This window comes from Phocoena phocoena, chromosome 10 (assembly GCF_963924675.1).
Source record: "Phocoena phocoena chromosome 10, mPhoPho1.1, whole genome shotgun sequence".
NCBI classification, from domain to species: Eukaryota; Metazoa; Chordata; class Mammalia; order Artiodactyla; family Phocoenidae; genus Phocoena; species Phocoena phocoena.
Window position 1 is genome coordinate 85,401,358 of NC_089228.1, and position 15,035 is coordinate 85,416,392.

The window sequence follows — 15,035 nt, forward strand, 5'->3', positions numbered from 1 at the left end:
CAATGGGGATGCTGAGCGTCTGCAGTAGTTGCGAAACAGCTGGAGGCATTAAAGGTGAGGAGGCAGCTGAATGAGACAATGCCAAGTCCAAGGTCTTGGAGATGGAGCAGATCTGAAAAAAAGGTCATATATCAAGGAGGCAGTAGTGCAGTGGTCAACACTTCAGACTTGGAAACTGACTTCTTGAGTTGAAATCTTGGTTCTGTCACCTACTATGTGACCTTTGGGGAATCTGTGTCTCAGATCTTCATCTGTGAAGTGAATATAATAATAGCACCTACCTCACAGGGTTGTGTTGTGTTCTTAAGGCCCTTCTAGAAGAGTGAGTGGCACATGGTAAGAGAACAATAAATGTTGACTATAACAACCTTATGAAATAAACAGGAGAGTCATGTGACCTATAACCAGTCATTTGGTGAATCTGTAAAAAGTTGGGAGGAGAGTCAATTCCAGTTCACATTCCAGCTTTAGATCTTCTTTTACCTTAAAGCGTCATAGACTATATAACCTGAACTAAAGACTAAAAATAAAAATTCACCCCAATGCAATAAAAAAAGAAAAAGTATTAAAATGAGTTTCATACTGTTGCTCATTAGTAATATCTTTAGTTCACAGGGATACCAAGCAACATGAAAAATTCAAGTATTTACTGATGCTACATCTTGAACATAGAAGCTTGTACCAAAGAGACCATGCCTTATTGACATCAGCAGTGGACAATTACATGTTGCATTTGTGAAATGTTCACATATCTTATGTTTGTTGGATCACTACATAGATTATTAATATTTTACTTATTCCGTCCATAATTTTCTATAAAAGAACCAATGAACGCAATAGGAACAACTTCTCTGTGGAAAAGAAAGATAACAGAAGATGTAAATCCAAGCACAGAAGAAATAGAACAGGTGGAGAAAAGGTTTCCTAGAAGACAGTGAAGAAAAAGGAAGGGGGTGGGGGAGCAGAAGTTAAGCTAGAGGAAGAGCAGAAAGAAGAGAAATAGATAAATGAGAGGCTATAAGAGGAAAAAAAACTAAGATGGAACTTAAAAAGGAGAATGTAAAAACAGACATTTTGTTCCTTAATAGATTGATTCCCCAAACAGAGTCCATGAATCTAATTGAGTAAGAAGTGTTCATGACCTGTTTTCAATTTTTCAAAAAGCTTTGTTGAAATCATCTATTTACCAAAACAAGGCTTCAGAGGCTACCCTAAAATGTAATACTTTCGTTGGGACTGAAAGTATTTTAACTCAGTAACAAAATCTGTTATTTAATGTAAATTATAAATTCTAACAAATGGCGGTATCTTTTGACTAAAAGTACGAACACTAGCTAGTGATAAAATGAGTTTTATAGACAATAATTTTCGAAATCGATAGAATAATCAAAAATAAAGACCCATATCTTGAAAAAATTAGGAAATCCTCTTCTGAACATTTGAAAATGCTATTGCAATGGTTAAAATAGGCAACTAATTTATTTCTGCTAATGTCTGTAGTTTCTGATGATATTCCCATGATTATCACATTATCCCTAGGAATATGTGATTGTTAACTACATTTCTGTTTTACATATTGCTCTTTCCAGTAACACAAACCCCTCATTCATCTGAACATCAAAATTGATTTTCTGATTATGTATACTACCTCTTTAATTCTGAAGAAACAAGAATCCAATGATGGAATTTATCTCCTTAAATCTCTTGATTATCTACGTCTCATAAAGATGAACACCAATGAAGTTTGATGGCTCTGGTTCACTTCACGCATTATGCATATATTTTGTGATTTACTTTATGCATATATTTTATAAATTATTTAATTATCACCAAAAAATAAAGGTATATCAAGAGAATATGTGTTAAAATGTATATGATGAGCAAATAAAAGATTATTTTAAAATACGAATTTGTTTTCTCGCCACCAAGCCTATCTTTATTCTCTTGCTGTCTTCCTAGTTATTGCCGTCTGATACCGTGACTCCAGCAATTCTTTGTTATTACCAAGACCTTCAATCAGTTGACCCTACATGTCCTCACTTCTCTCCTTAATCATCTTCAATGGTTCTTTTCTACCTGTGTCCACATCACCCCCCCCTTTCTTTTTCTACCCCACATCACCTGCCCTCTTTCCCTCTCTCATATTCCAATCTCATTTCCATGACTTAAACCCCAAACTATGAAATCATTCTTTATACCTTGTTCTAACATCCACTGCATCAGCAGATCCGTCACCTTTACCTTCAAAATATACCCAGAGTGTAACCACTTTCCACCATCTCCACTCCTATCAAATCAGGAGAAAAAGGAAACCCACAGAGGTAATCTTGGCATTAGGAACTGGTTTTCCTTATGCCATGAATAGGCATCTGTCCATTCCAAAAAAGGCTGACACGCTGAATGCCTTGAAACTTGGCTCAGAGCCGTTCAAGGGGATGCTGGGAAAGCCATTCTTGGGGAGGTGACTTGCAGGCTGCACCATCCTAAAGCCACTTTAGAGGGTCCCAGGGTAACAGCTAGATGCTGGGTGCTGCTGCTTATCTCATACTTCAGGAGCCCAGCTCTGGAGGAACTAAGGAGAGCCAGAACAGAAACCATTTCCTTCTCTAGTGCCCCTCTAGTGCCCTCTACACACAAAGCTTCATACTAGCTAGCAAAAGAGAAATAATTCTTTTTTGCATAGCCGGCAATACAGAGTGGATTTAAAGCTGAGAGCCAATAAATTGATAACTGACACACACTTGATAAGAATACATTTTGTAGTCTCTAGGGTAACCACTTAAGGAATTTTAAAAGAATGTGTAACCACAAAGGTCATAGAGGGAAAATGAAATAGTTTAAAAATATTAATCTGTGAAAGAAGCCAATTAAAGAAAAAAAACCATAAATGAGACAACAGAAAGTAAAAATCAAGATGGTAGATTATATCAATAATTGCATTAAATGTAAATGGATTAAATGCTGTCATTAAAAGACAGTTTGACAGACTGGATTTGAAAAAACACTCTTTGCTCACAAGACACATACTTAAGAAAAGTACACTGAAAGCTTGAAAGAAAAAAACAGGAAATATATACCATGAAAATACTAATAAAAAGATGGTATAGCTATCTTAAAGTCAAACAAGGAGGAACACCTCATAATGTAAAAAGTCTTAGTTAACCAGGAAGCTATAAAAATCTAAATTTATATGCACATAATAAGAGCTTCAAAATGTATAAAACAATGACATAACTAAAAGAAGAGAGACACAAATTCAAATCAAAGATATTTGAAAAACCCCTTTTCAGTAAATGATAAGCCAAGAAAATTTTCAAGGCTATACTTGTATGTCTTTTCTTCAGAATTTTAAGATCAGTTTATCATGCTCCAACTTGCTTTTGGAAAAATTTATTATCAGCAACTTTATTTCCACGTCTGTTAAGGATCTAAGAGATTCTAGTGAGGGAAATGCTGAGACCTTGCCTAACGGAGGTGGAGGTGCAGAAGGAGGGGAAAAATAGACACGGCAGAGACATCCTGTCTTGAAGACGTCACAGTTTAAATGCCTAAAGATTGTGAAGGACCATTAAGTAACTGGAATTATTTTCCTTGATGACCCAGCTGCCCAAGCTGGATACCCTACTTGGCCTCCTTGTTTACTGCCAGGTAATAAGTAGCTTGCCAAAGAAAGGAAAGCAAAGTTTACTATTCCCAAACTGTGGTTTTTCTTCTCTCTGTCTCTACTTTTTATTTTTTGTATCTAAATCCCATTTTTGGTGTGTTAAGAGGACATGAAAACAATCTATTGATTGATTTCCCTTGTATACAAGCAAATTATAGGCTGATGGTTATACTTCGAGTTATTTGACAGATCATTATAGCTTTAAGAAACTGCTGTGGTTTCAACTGGAGCTGGTAACTGTTTCAGTTAAAAAGTATTTCAGTTATGTAAATAGCCATTGAAAATGTCTTCCTTATGTAATATAAATTCCCACAAGAGGTGTACAGGATCTAAAGAAAACAATAACATTTTGTCAAGGGATATAAAAGAAAACTAGAACAAATAGGGAGAGATATTATGCTCTGGATGGAAATATTTTATGTTGTACCAATCTCTAAATTCAGTGAAATCTCAATAAAAATCTAAAATTCATAAAGAACTCCAACAAATAAATTTTAAAATGTAAACAATGAAATAGAAACTTTTGCAAGAGATATGAATAGGAAATTCTCTAAGGAAATATAAGTGGCCAATGAATAAATGAAGCTTAAATTCATTAATAAGGTGTGCCAGGATAAGTATACAGGAGAGCTCATTTGCAAAATTGTTTAACATTTTTAAAATGAGAAGAAATAAGTACCTATCAATTGTGAAATAAATGTACTAGAATACATCACATTCAATAGTGGTTAAAAACAATATAAATAGTAAATATATACTGTTGATCCAGAAAGACCTATAATGCAGATTTTAAAAAGAAGTTGCAAGTAATACAATATTATGACTTTTATGTTAAAATAACACTACAGGGAATTCCCTGGGGGTCCAGTGTTTAGGACTTTGTGCTTCATTGCAGAGGGCACAGGTTTGATCCCTGGTCGGGGAACTAAGATCCCGCAAGCCGTGTGGCCAAAAAAAAAAGCTTCTAAAAAAAATAACACTACACATAGTAATGTGTACGTGTGTGTGTGTGTTTGTGTGTAACTCCAAGGAAGAAGATCTGGAGAGCTTACATCAATCTACTAACAGGATCCTTCATTTCTTAATATATTTCTGTATAATTTAAATGTAATAACAAGAAAGCGTTCCTGTATTTATCATGTAATTAGGAAAACATAAAAGTATACATAGCATTGTAGACTCTAAATCCACCCTCTAACTCAGTTTTGATATTTTAAATATTCTTTTCCAGTTTTATTCGATATTTCTATTTTTACTATTTTATATCTTCTTGGGTATGCATTTTTTAATATTGATGTGTTAAGATAATTTTCATGTCTGCAATATTCCATATTTTGAATGAACAATAACTCTTCTTCTGTTGCTGAGCATTAACTAATCTTATAAAGACTATCATCCATATTACTTTTTTCACATTTTGGGATTCTTTTCTCGGGATAGAATTCTTGAAGTTGGATTACTGAATCGAAGAATACGAACAATTGGGCTTTTGGTAGCACCTTCTCAGTCTTCCAGCTAATGTACAGACCGCTAAAACATATGGACAGTCGCCCATGCTATACTTGCATTTGTTCATTCCCCATGGAGCTCCATAATGTTAATTCTGCAGGCCCGGCACACTCTCTTTTTTTTGCGGTACGCGGGCCTCTCACTGTTGTGGCCTCTCCCGCTGCGGAGCACAGGCTCCGGACGCGCAGGCTCAGCGGCCATGGCTCACGGGCCCAGCCACTCCGCGGCATGTGGGATCTTCCAGGACCGGGGCACGAAGCCGTGTCCCGCACATCGGCAGGCGGACTCTCAACCACTGCGCCACCAGGGAACCCCCCCGCCCGGCACACTCTCTTGCTTGCAAATCTTACTCATGTACTATTCCTCTTCTAAAAATTCCTTCATTACCTGTAGGGTGATCATTTTTTCTGAAAAGCAGCAACAACAAAAAAATACACAATACGTTATGTATTCTAAAGCATTAAGCTAATGTAAGAAAGACAATAACAAAAACTCTGCCTATCTCTTACTCCCATATATTATTATTTTGGCAGCTGAAAATCAGAGCTAGTTTACTCAGAGCTAGTTTACTTATATTAAGCCATCTAGATTTTAAGAATATGTATTTTCCCTGACGACTCAATAAATCTATATTAATTTGAAGGCAGAAAAATGTGCCTTGAATGGCTTTAAGTTTCCTGGACTGCTCCTTATCCTGGTTTGGGCCACTTCATGAGGAGCCTAGGGCCCTTTGGAAACTGCAATGAGCTGATGTCGTCGATAGGTGGCGGAAGAGGAGCGCATCCAAACCTCGCGGCCCGCGAGACCGACCCCTTCGGCGGGTTTGTGGATGGGGCCTGAGTGGTGGGTGTCGTTCGCTCAGTGATGTCTTCAGAGTAACTCAAGCAGCAGCTCTCACTCTTTCAAGAACCCTCTTTCTCTGGTGTATCTGGGAAGAGAAGGGCTCAGTGGTCCCTCGGAAGCTCGCAGTCGTCTTCCCTGGCTCCTCCGCAGGGCACGGGACACCTGTCGTCCGGTCGCCACGCCACCGCCTCGCAGACTGAAGGTACGGCCACTTCACCCCAGTGTTGGGATAATTAAGGGAACAGCGGAGCAGGAGGTTAAAACTTAAAAGCTGTGCGCTAAACATGGCTTTCCCTTGTGTTGGTGGGAAAACACGTGAGGCATCAAATCCTTTACAGGAGGGCCCCTGGAGTGGCACACGATCCCAGGCTTCACTGTAGGGGAGGAGACAGGTTAAACACCCTGCTTCCTATATCACCCAGGCATCCCTCACCCACCATTTAGGGGACCCTTTCCCACCCGTTGAAACGGACCCAGGACCATGCCTGTTCCCAGGTAGTGCATTTCCTCCGGTCTGAAATATTTACTCAGTAATTCCTCGAGGGCATCAGTGGCGCAGTCAACACCGCCTTTATGGCTGCAAGACCTGCAGGCTCTGCCACTTTGGCCTCAAGGACCCCCATGTCCAGGGCAGGGGTGGGCCTCTTAGCCCAGTCCACTCAGAGCTTCCTCTGAGTAAACATGCAGGTTACAGTTGAATCAAACCCACCGTTCATCGAGGGACAAATGTTTGTTTTTGGAAAAAGCAGTTTCAAATTTTCAGAAGGGATAGTTTCCTGACTTGCTAAACAGCAGAGTTCAGACTTTGCTTTATGGGTCAAAGCAGTGTTACTTCTTGTCCTTTGACATCATCATGCACCCGCTCCCGTCCAAACCTTCTTTTCAAATTGTCAAGCTTTGGGACAAGTGGGCATAAGAAAGAGCTTTGTGTCTGAGCCATTTCCCTCTTAATGGACCCTCCCTCTGGTACACAAACGCTAGAGTCCCTTAACTTTGAAATGTGTTTTTTTTTTGTTTTGTTTTGTTTTTTTGCCGTACGTGGGCCTCTCACTGTTGTAGCCTCTCCCGTTGTGGAGCACAGGCTCCGGACGCGCAGGCTCAGTAGCCATGGCTTACGGGCCCAGCCGCTCCGCGGCATGTGGGATCTTCCCGGACAGGGGCACGAACCCGTGTCCCCTACATCGGCAGGCGGACTCCCAACCACTACGCCACCAGGGAAGCCCTTGAAATGTCATTTTGTAAGGGTTAGATGCTTAGTGTCCTCCTCAGCCTCAGTCTATGGGAGGATGGGAAGTTGGGTAGTTTTATTCTTCTGTTTACATAATTAAAACACCAAGATGGGAGGATTGTACTGCTATGTGTTACCACAACTATCACACAATTGAAAGGCATAGGCCTGCTGAAAGGGCCTCATGTGTTCCTAATAATCTGATAAAGGATGGTGGACCTGCCCAATAATAATCCAGCTAAAAGAACAAAGAAGGGATTTTTTTTTTCCTTTTGGAGGCATGGACCTATCCAAGCTGGACCTGGGAAGTCCTTGTTTCCATTAAAACGGCATTTATAGAGCTGATTATTTCAGTAGCTAAAATTGAGTCAGGCGAATGGAACCTCTTCAGCAGTAAAAACTTTCATTTATCCCTTTTGCCTGAAAAAATTCTAGGACCAGGGTTAATTTGCCCTCACAAAAATAGATCAAGCAAATTCTTATAAGGCCAGGCAATGAAACAATGTTCCCAGATCCTCAGGCTAATATTTCCCTAGAAAAAAAATTAAAATATCGTTGGCCTCACAGTCCAGGAACAAACATTCTGTTGCCCTCTGGGTAGACAAACATTATTAAGTATGAAGTTCAACGAGACATTTGGGACCCAGTGACCAGAGCATTTATGAGTATTGCAACAGTGGGTCCCAGCTGCCCTGCCCCCACCAGCTGAAGTGCCCAGGAAGTCAGGTGCAACTCTATGGATCTTACAGTGAATTCTGAAAATGGCACATGTCCGATAATAATGATCACTGTTACTACTGTATACTTTTTACGAAGTATTTATGAAGCCAGATAGCTTATTATTCAACATCACCCAGGAAACGTGGCACTTGTGTTCCTGCCCAAAAAGAGAACCATTTGGAACTTGAGTCCCATCTAGAATTTACTTTTCCCTTCAAGAGGACGAAATACCAAAATTCATTTTCATCTCCCATCAGTGACTAGGGGAGAAAAGAGGCAAATGGGAGAAAAAAGTGCTCTGAAGAGCAGTGCTGCAAAATTGGGCAAATAAAGGAAGAAATCCCTCCCAGGATAAAAATTCAGCTGAGACTGATAGTTTGCAAAGCTTATTAGAGAAAGCAAGAACTCCTTAGGAACATAATTGCACGATACTCTGAACCTATAGTGCTATGCTAAAATGAAGAATTTTCATTGATGAGTAATTAGATAGTTTTAGCATTTACCTGAATTTAGCCCCCAGTAGAATAACTTCGGACGCAGAGGGTGGTAGGAACTGGAAAGCCAGAGGACAGTAAAAGCCCAGACAGTTCAATCTGATCATCACACTCAGCTAAGAGTTTTCATCAATTTATATTGGAAATGAATGAGCGATTCACATCAGAAATTTGCAGTGTCACCTGCAGTTTGTTGTATGTAATGTCGCTTTAGAGACACCTGTACCCGGCTGTCATTCCAGAGTGTGGCTTCCATCATTCTCAGCTCCTGTGCTGGTTTTTAGAGGCTCGTGATTTGAAGAACCCTTGAGTGGTGGGTGGTAGACATGTGACTCCTGTCAGAGGATCTGCCTTACCACTGAGACCAGCTTCTGGGTCTTGGCTGGGATAGCTCAGATGAGGGGAAAGCAGCTCCTGTTTCCTTCTGGAGTGCCACCTGCCCCGTTTACCCAGCATGCCTCTCCTCCAGGCCTGTGCTGGCTTCCATTGAGCTTTTTCTTTCTTTACATCTTTCAAAACCCCAAGCATCCTCATCGCTTACCTCCTGGGCATGTCCAGCCTGCACCTGTCTGCACCCACTTCTTTCTTCTCTGAACCCTCGTCACACCAAGCAGCTGAGCACACGCAGGATGGCTCATCATTTTATGTGATTAGTCTTGTCTCCCCTTTGAGTCCATTAGCTGTGGAGGTCAGGGTCTGTATATTTCTATGCTCACACTTCCTAACACAGAGATATTGTCAATGAATACTTATTATTAACAATAGTTAACATTTATGAAACTCTACTAGGTGTCAGGCACTCAGCTAAGCATACACTATACATGGCTTTTTCTTTTATTGAGGGATGGCTAATTTACAATATTATATTAGGTTCAGGTGTACAACAGAGCAATTCAAATACATTGTTTCTTTCAAGATAGGAGGAAGGTTTTATTATCCCTATTTTACCAATGAGGAAACCAAGGCTCAAAGAGCTAGTTAACTAACTTGCCCAGGGTCATACCATCCATTTGATCTAGAAACTTGAATGGGCTGGTCCTAACCCCTCAGGTGCTACTTCTCTGGTAGGTGGACTGGAGGCCGGTGGCATTTCCCAGTGACCGTGTTTCTCCTGTGCCCTTTGCCTGGGCGTCACTCAGGGCTTGAGGGAGGTGCTTCTGATTAACTCATTTGGCCGCAGGACCTTTGCAAGGACTGCAGGGAAATGTAGCATTCTCCCTGAGTACCTGTAAAACAGGTCCTTTGCGATGCTAATGGCTTTTCTGGAGGCAGGTGAGCAGCTCTTGGGGGTGGAATGGCCCAGGATGCCTGGTTATGCATTGCTAGCACACGAACCTCCTTTTGGGAGGAACTGGGTCAGACGATTAAACAACTATTCTCTCTCTCCCTCCCCACCCCCAATCTGCTGCCTGCTGTCCACCGAGGATACTTGCTTTTTTAAAAAATAACTCTCTGGGTTTAAGGATACATGTGAATATTTTCTTTTCCCAACTGCATCAGGAAGTACCTGGATGTTTCAGATTCTTGGGGCTCTCAGAGATGGTTCACGTCAACAATGCTGTCCACTTAGGATATGGCGGGTTAGAAAGACGATCCAGATTAGTACCTTCCAAATTCCAAATGTAAGATAACAATAATCCTGAATATTAAATTATCATCATTAAGGACTAACATTTAGCCAGGGCTTTCTCTTAGCTTTCAGTCAATATGCTAAGTTTTTAATAAGCTTTTTCTCATTTAATCACCAAAAAGCTCCCACCAGATAGATATTTATTAATTGTGTGACCTGGAGTAAGTTCTTAACCTCCCTGAGCTTCAGTGCCTTGGTGTACAAAATGGAGATAATAATAGTACCTGCCTCCTAAGTTTGTAATGATGACGGAATTAACTAATCCACGTAAAGGGCTTAGCCCCTAAAGACAAAATAAGAGCTCAGTGTGTGCTCTCATCCCCATCTTACAGAATCAGGAATCTGAGCCCCCCAGAATCTTGCCTAAGGTCTCATGTCTGAGGTCTAAACCTCAAAGTAAAATCCATTAACCAGTCTGATATACTGCCTTCCTTAGTTAATTGGTGGTTTAATTTAAAACGGTAATGATTTAAACTGTGTCTTTTGTCCCCTGACTACACTGTGTCTGGTTGGGTAGGGAACAGGGCTACCTCCCTCAAAAGGTTTACATTTTAACAATAGACATGTTTTCAGCCCAAAGAGGTGGATTTGTGCAGTAGGAGTTTAGTCTTCAGTGTCAAGCCAAGGTGGCCAGAATATTTTGAAGTGGGAAGAAGAAGTAGAGACAGCCCAATTCCACCATGCCAAGGACTGTCTTATCTGCTTGGCATTGAGACTGGCCCAAAGGAGAGCCAGTCCTGAAGCTTGTTTGACTTCCGGCCTAGGACACAGCCAGCCCTGTATGATCTCTCCATGTAAGAACCGTTCTCATTGAAATCCACTCAAAAGTGTTCATCCTCGTAACCAGCAGTAGCAATCCCTGCAATAGGCATTAGGAGTATTCCTATGTAAGAATCAGCTAAGGTGGCGGCTTGTCCTAGAAATGTCATCTCTTATGCTGCCTTCATTTACTGGCCTTCCCATGTTCAGCTTTCAGACGGGCAGCTTGACTTGGCAGGAAGAGTCTATTTTTCTGAAAGTTAAAATGGCTCTCCCAGCTGGCAGGAGGAAGGGGGCCAGCAAAGACGATCAGGTCACATACCAGACCAACCGTCTTTTTTTTCTTTCTTTCTTTCTTTCTTTTCTTTTTTTTTTTTTTTTTTTTTAAATCAGAGTTGCTGTCCTCCTTGTTTTCTTTGAAAGAAGATCATTTTCTGAACGCAGAGAGATTGGGCTCTCCAGCAGCCTCTCTCGGTGGGTGGGACCTGCTGAAGAATGCAAGGGTGAGAAACAAAACCAAACCTCAGAGGATGGAAAGAATCCCTTTCCCATGGACATCAGTTACATTCATTAATGGCTCACAAATGAGTTCAGACTCATTTTTTGATCTGTGGGATTGTTTTAAATTGAGCTCCAGAAAGAGGTCCTGAGAGCAGGATTCATGTGTAAGTGATTTATTAAGGAAATGTTCCCAGGGAAGCCAGGAAGTTAGGGAAAGATGGACAGAGAAGGGGAAGAACCCAAGAAAAGCTCTATCTCATGTCAAATACCTGCCTCAGCCTGCTCCTCTAGGGGAGCTCTGGAGGGTGAATTATACCTCAGGGTGTGTCCCCACTCAAGGGCAAGGTTGCTGGGCTTTCAGACTCCCTCACCAGCAGTTGACACTCCCAGTTATGGGCCACCCTGGAGGAAGGGAGAACTCCCAGGCCTTTCTGGCTGTTTATCACGAAAGATTACAAAATGCAGGCTTTCTGGGCTCACCCCTTTGGGGAGGATTAACCAGCCCGTAAAGACACCCTTTTTTTCTTTGAGAACTACCATGGCCCCCTCCACTCCCATCTCTCCACCCCTATGCCCACACACACATGCAATGCCACCCTCCACAGCCGAGTTCCTCTGTCTCCATGACCACAGTCCAGCCAAGGAGATTCTTTCTCCCGAGATTTTGGTTTGGGGACTGAGAGAATCCCGTGCCGTCTGGCTGTTGGCCTGGATGGGGGTCGTGTGGACTTAGAAGTGAGGTCCCCATGTGGGCTGGCTGAGCTTGGACATGGGCCCAGTGAAGCGGAGAAAACCAATCCACGGAGAGAAAAGAGAGGATGTACCCAGATTAATAGCTAATAAATAGCACTGTGTTCACATGGATGAGCTCATCGGATCCTCACCACAACCTTGTGGGGTCAGAGCTGTAGCTGTTCTCATCCAAGGTCAGGGACACTCAAGTCTCCAGTGGTTTAGTAGCTTATCCAAGGTCACACAGCTTGAAAGGGTGCAGTCAGGATTCACTCCTCTGGTTTAACTCCAGTGCCACACGCTGCCCACGAGGCCAGGAGGGCAGCTGAGTGCTCAGAAGCCCAGGTTAGATTTTGTGACTCTTTTTTTTTTTGCGGTACACAGGCCTCTCACTATTGTGGCCTCTCCCATTGCGGAGCACAGGCTCTGACGTGCAGGCTCAGCAGCCATGGCTCACGGGCCCAGCCGCTCCACAGCATGCGGGATCTTCCCGGACCGGGGCACGAACCCGTGTCCCCTGCATCGGCAGGCGGACTCTCAACCACTGCGCCACCAGGGAAGCCCAGATTTTGTGACTCTTGAGAACAAGTGAAGGCCAGGCAGAGTCTGACTGATTGCTGCCCAGGTCCCTGGTGGTGGTCCTCTCCTCAGAGACCTGCTTGAAACATTTGCTATAACATGTTATTATAAATACTCCCCCCTTGCTTAAAAAAACAAACTCGGATAATGTTTATAGTGGATTTCTGTTGCTTGCAACTAAAAGACTCTTAGGGAGAACGCCTGCTCTTGATGAAATGAGTAAGAAACTGAAATTTGTCTCCAGTTCTTTTCAACTCCAAAAGTTCCTTTTCTGGTCCTTGTGCCCCAGGTTGGGTGCACAGGAGTTTCACCCACATTAGACTCCGGGTGTCATAACAGGCAATGCCTGGGCAATGTGATGTCAGCAGCTGCATGGCCTATAACATCCCCACTACAGCCTCACCTTTGGGCCCCCTGAGTTTGAGAGTAAAAATCTCCCTGGGAGAGAAAACCCCTCCTAAGAGAGATGAGCCTTTTCAGGTGGAGGTGATACAAGGGAGAATCAAGGAGGAACCCCAGACTCTAAGAACTGTCAGAGAAATCATGCTGTGTGTTGTGTTTAGATTATGTCTGAGTGGCTTGATTAATGCTCTTACAGACATAAGAAGAGTCAGCCAAAGTGCTCACTGTCTAACAGGAGAAATGAGCAATGTATATAGTGGAAGAGAAAATAACGCAAGGCTGATAACTTCATTCATAGTTTAAGTGAGAAGATTCAGTTTCCTATAATAGTCATATTCTATGATCAAGGGAACAAATACAATTTCCTCTTTCAAGCACATATTACAACCTTTATACAGGATTAAACAAAATTTTATTCTAAACTATTGGATAGTAAAGCAAATAGTAAATGAGTATAAGAAATAGAGATTTAACTTTCAGTAAGATCTTCATTCCTTCTCTTTAACCACTCTTTACAACACTCCTTAAATGTAATATATAAATACTGTAATATATAGATCTTTATAGTGAATACATAATACTCGCTAGAATGTAACATTTTTTCATCTTCTTTATCTTTGCTGAGCAGATTTTCAACAGAACATTTACATTCTTCAGGAACTTATGTCAACAATTATTCAACCCTTGATATCAAATACAATTGTAGCTTATACTTCTAAGATTAAAGTTATCCATCTAAAATTTCTGATCTCCAGTGTTAAACTCACAAAATCAACACCTTAGTAGAAGATACCTTTAAGATGACAGTATTGTTGTAAAACAAAAGAAGAAAGACATGGTTTTGTCAATAGTCTTAACCACAGATGGCAAAGCTGCAATTATTCCCCCTTTGGTATCCTAACAGAGACCCCCAATCCATCAGAGCAGCCTTGCTCACTGAGCCTGGATGAGGCCTCAGAGTTCTTTCCAAAGCAGCATCCGGGAAGCAAATATTAAGCTGTTGGTGATGGCATCTTATTTACCTTCCGTATCAGTCTGTGTTTCCTTGTAAACTACAGGGTCTTCTGGCTAATTTATGCTAAAGAAGAATTATGATAGCTCATAAAATCACTAAGAGGGCTGAAGGTACACAATCTAGCCTGAACTTCTCAAAAGAACTGGGAGCTATAGCCAGCAGGGCCCCAGAAGCACCATGCCTGTGGCATGATCAGGGAGCTTCTGAGTCTACAAGCTGCCCTGCTCCTGCTGCTTTTAGCAGAATAAAAGCCATCGATCGCACTGGCCACAAGGCCTACTCTCCCTACACAAGGCCGACAGCTTGCTTTGCCCACTCGTTCCATCAAGACTCACATCAGTGCACAGGCCTGGCCAACTCTGAGTCCTGTGAGGAGCCCTAGCTGCAGGCCAGCCTGCAGGATGCTTGTAGGTTTCCACCGCTACAGAGCAGGAAGGCGCACTGCAGGAGGGAAAGGTATTGAGGGAGACAATCTGTAGGTCTGCTTCACAGTCTCACGATGAATCTATGGCATTAGATAAAGGAAGGAAGCACGGGAGAATAAGGAAGAACTATAAAGCAATCGGGATTTGCCAGAGTTCATTCAGCACTGTCCAGGAGAGAAGGAGCCCCAGTGACATAGATGTCCAGTCCTTTGTAGAGGTAAACCTCTGAAGAGAGGAGAGAGAAGCTCTGGGCCATTATAACCTGACAGAGGGTGATCAACCATCCTGGTTTCCCCAGGACTGGGGGATTTCCCGGAACGTACAACTTTCAGCACTCAAACTGGGAAAGTCTCTGGCACACCAGAATGAATTGGTTATCTTAACTCGATGACAGTTACCTATTGGCACCAGCTAACTAACTCACTCACCTGGTTCAGGTTTTACTCTCACTAAGCAAAATTCTGGTTAGCATTTGGCTTTCCCGATGTGTGGGAAATAATGCCGCTCAAAACATTTAGCCCAGTGTCTATTTTA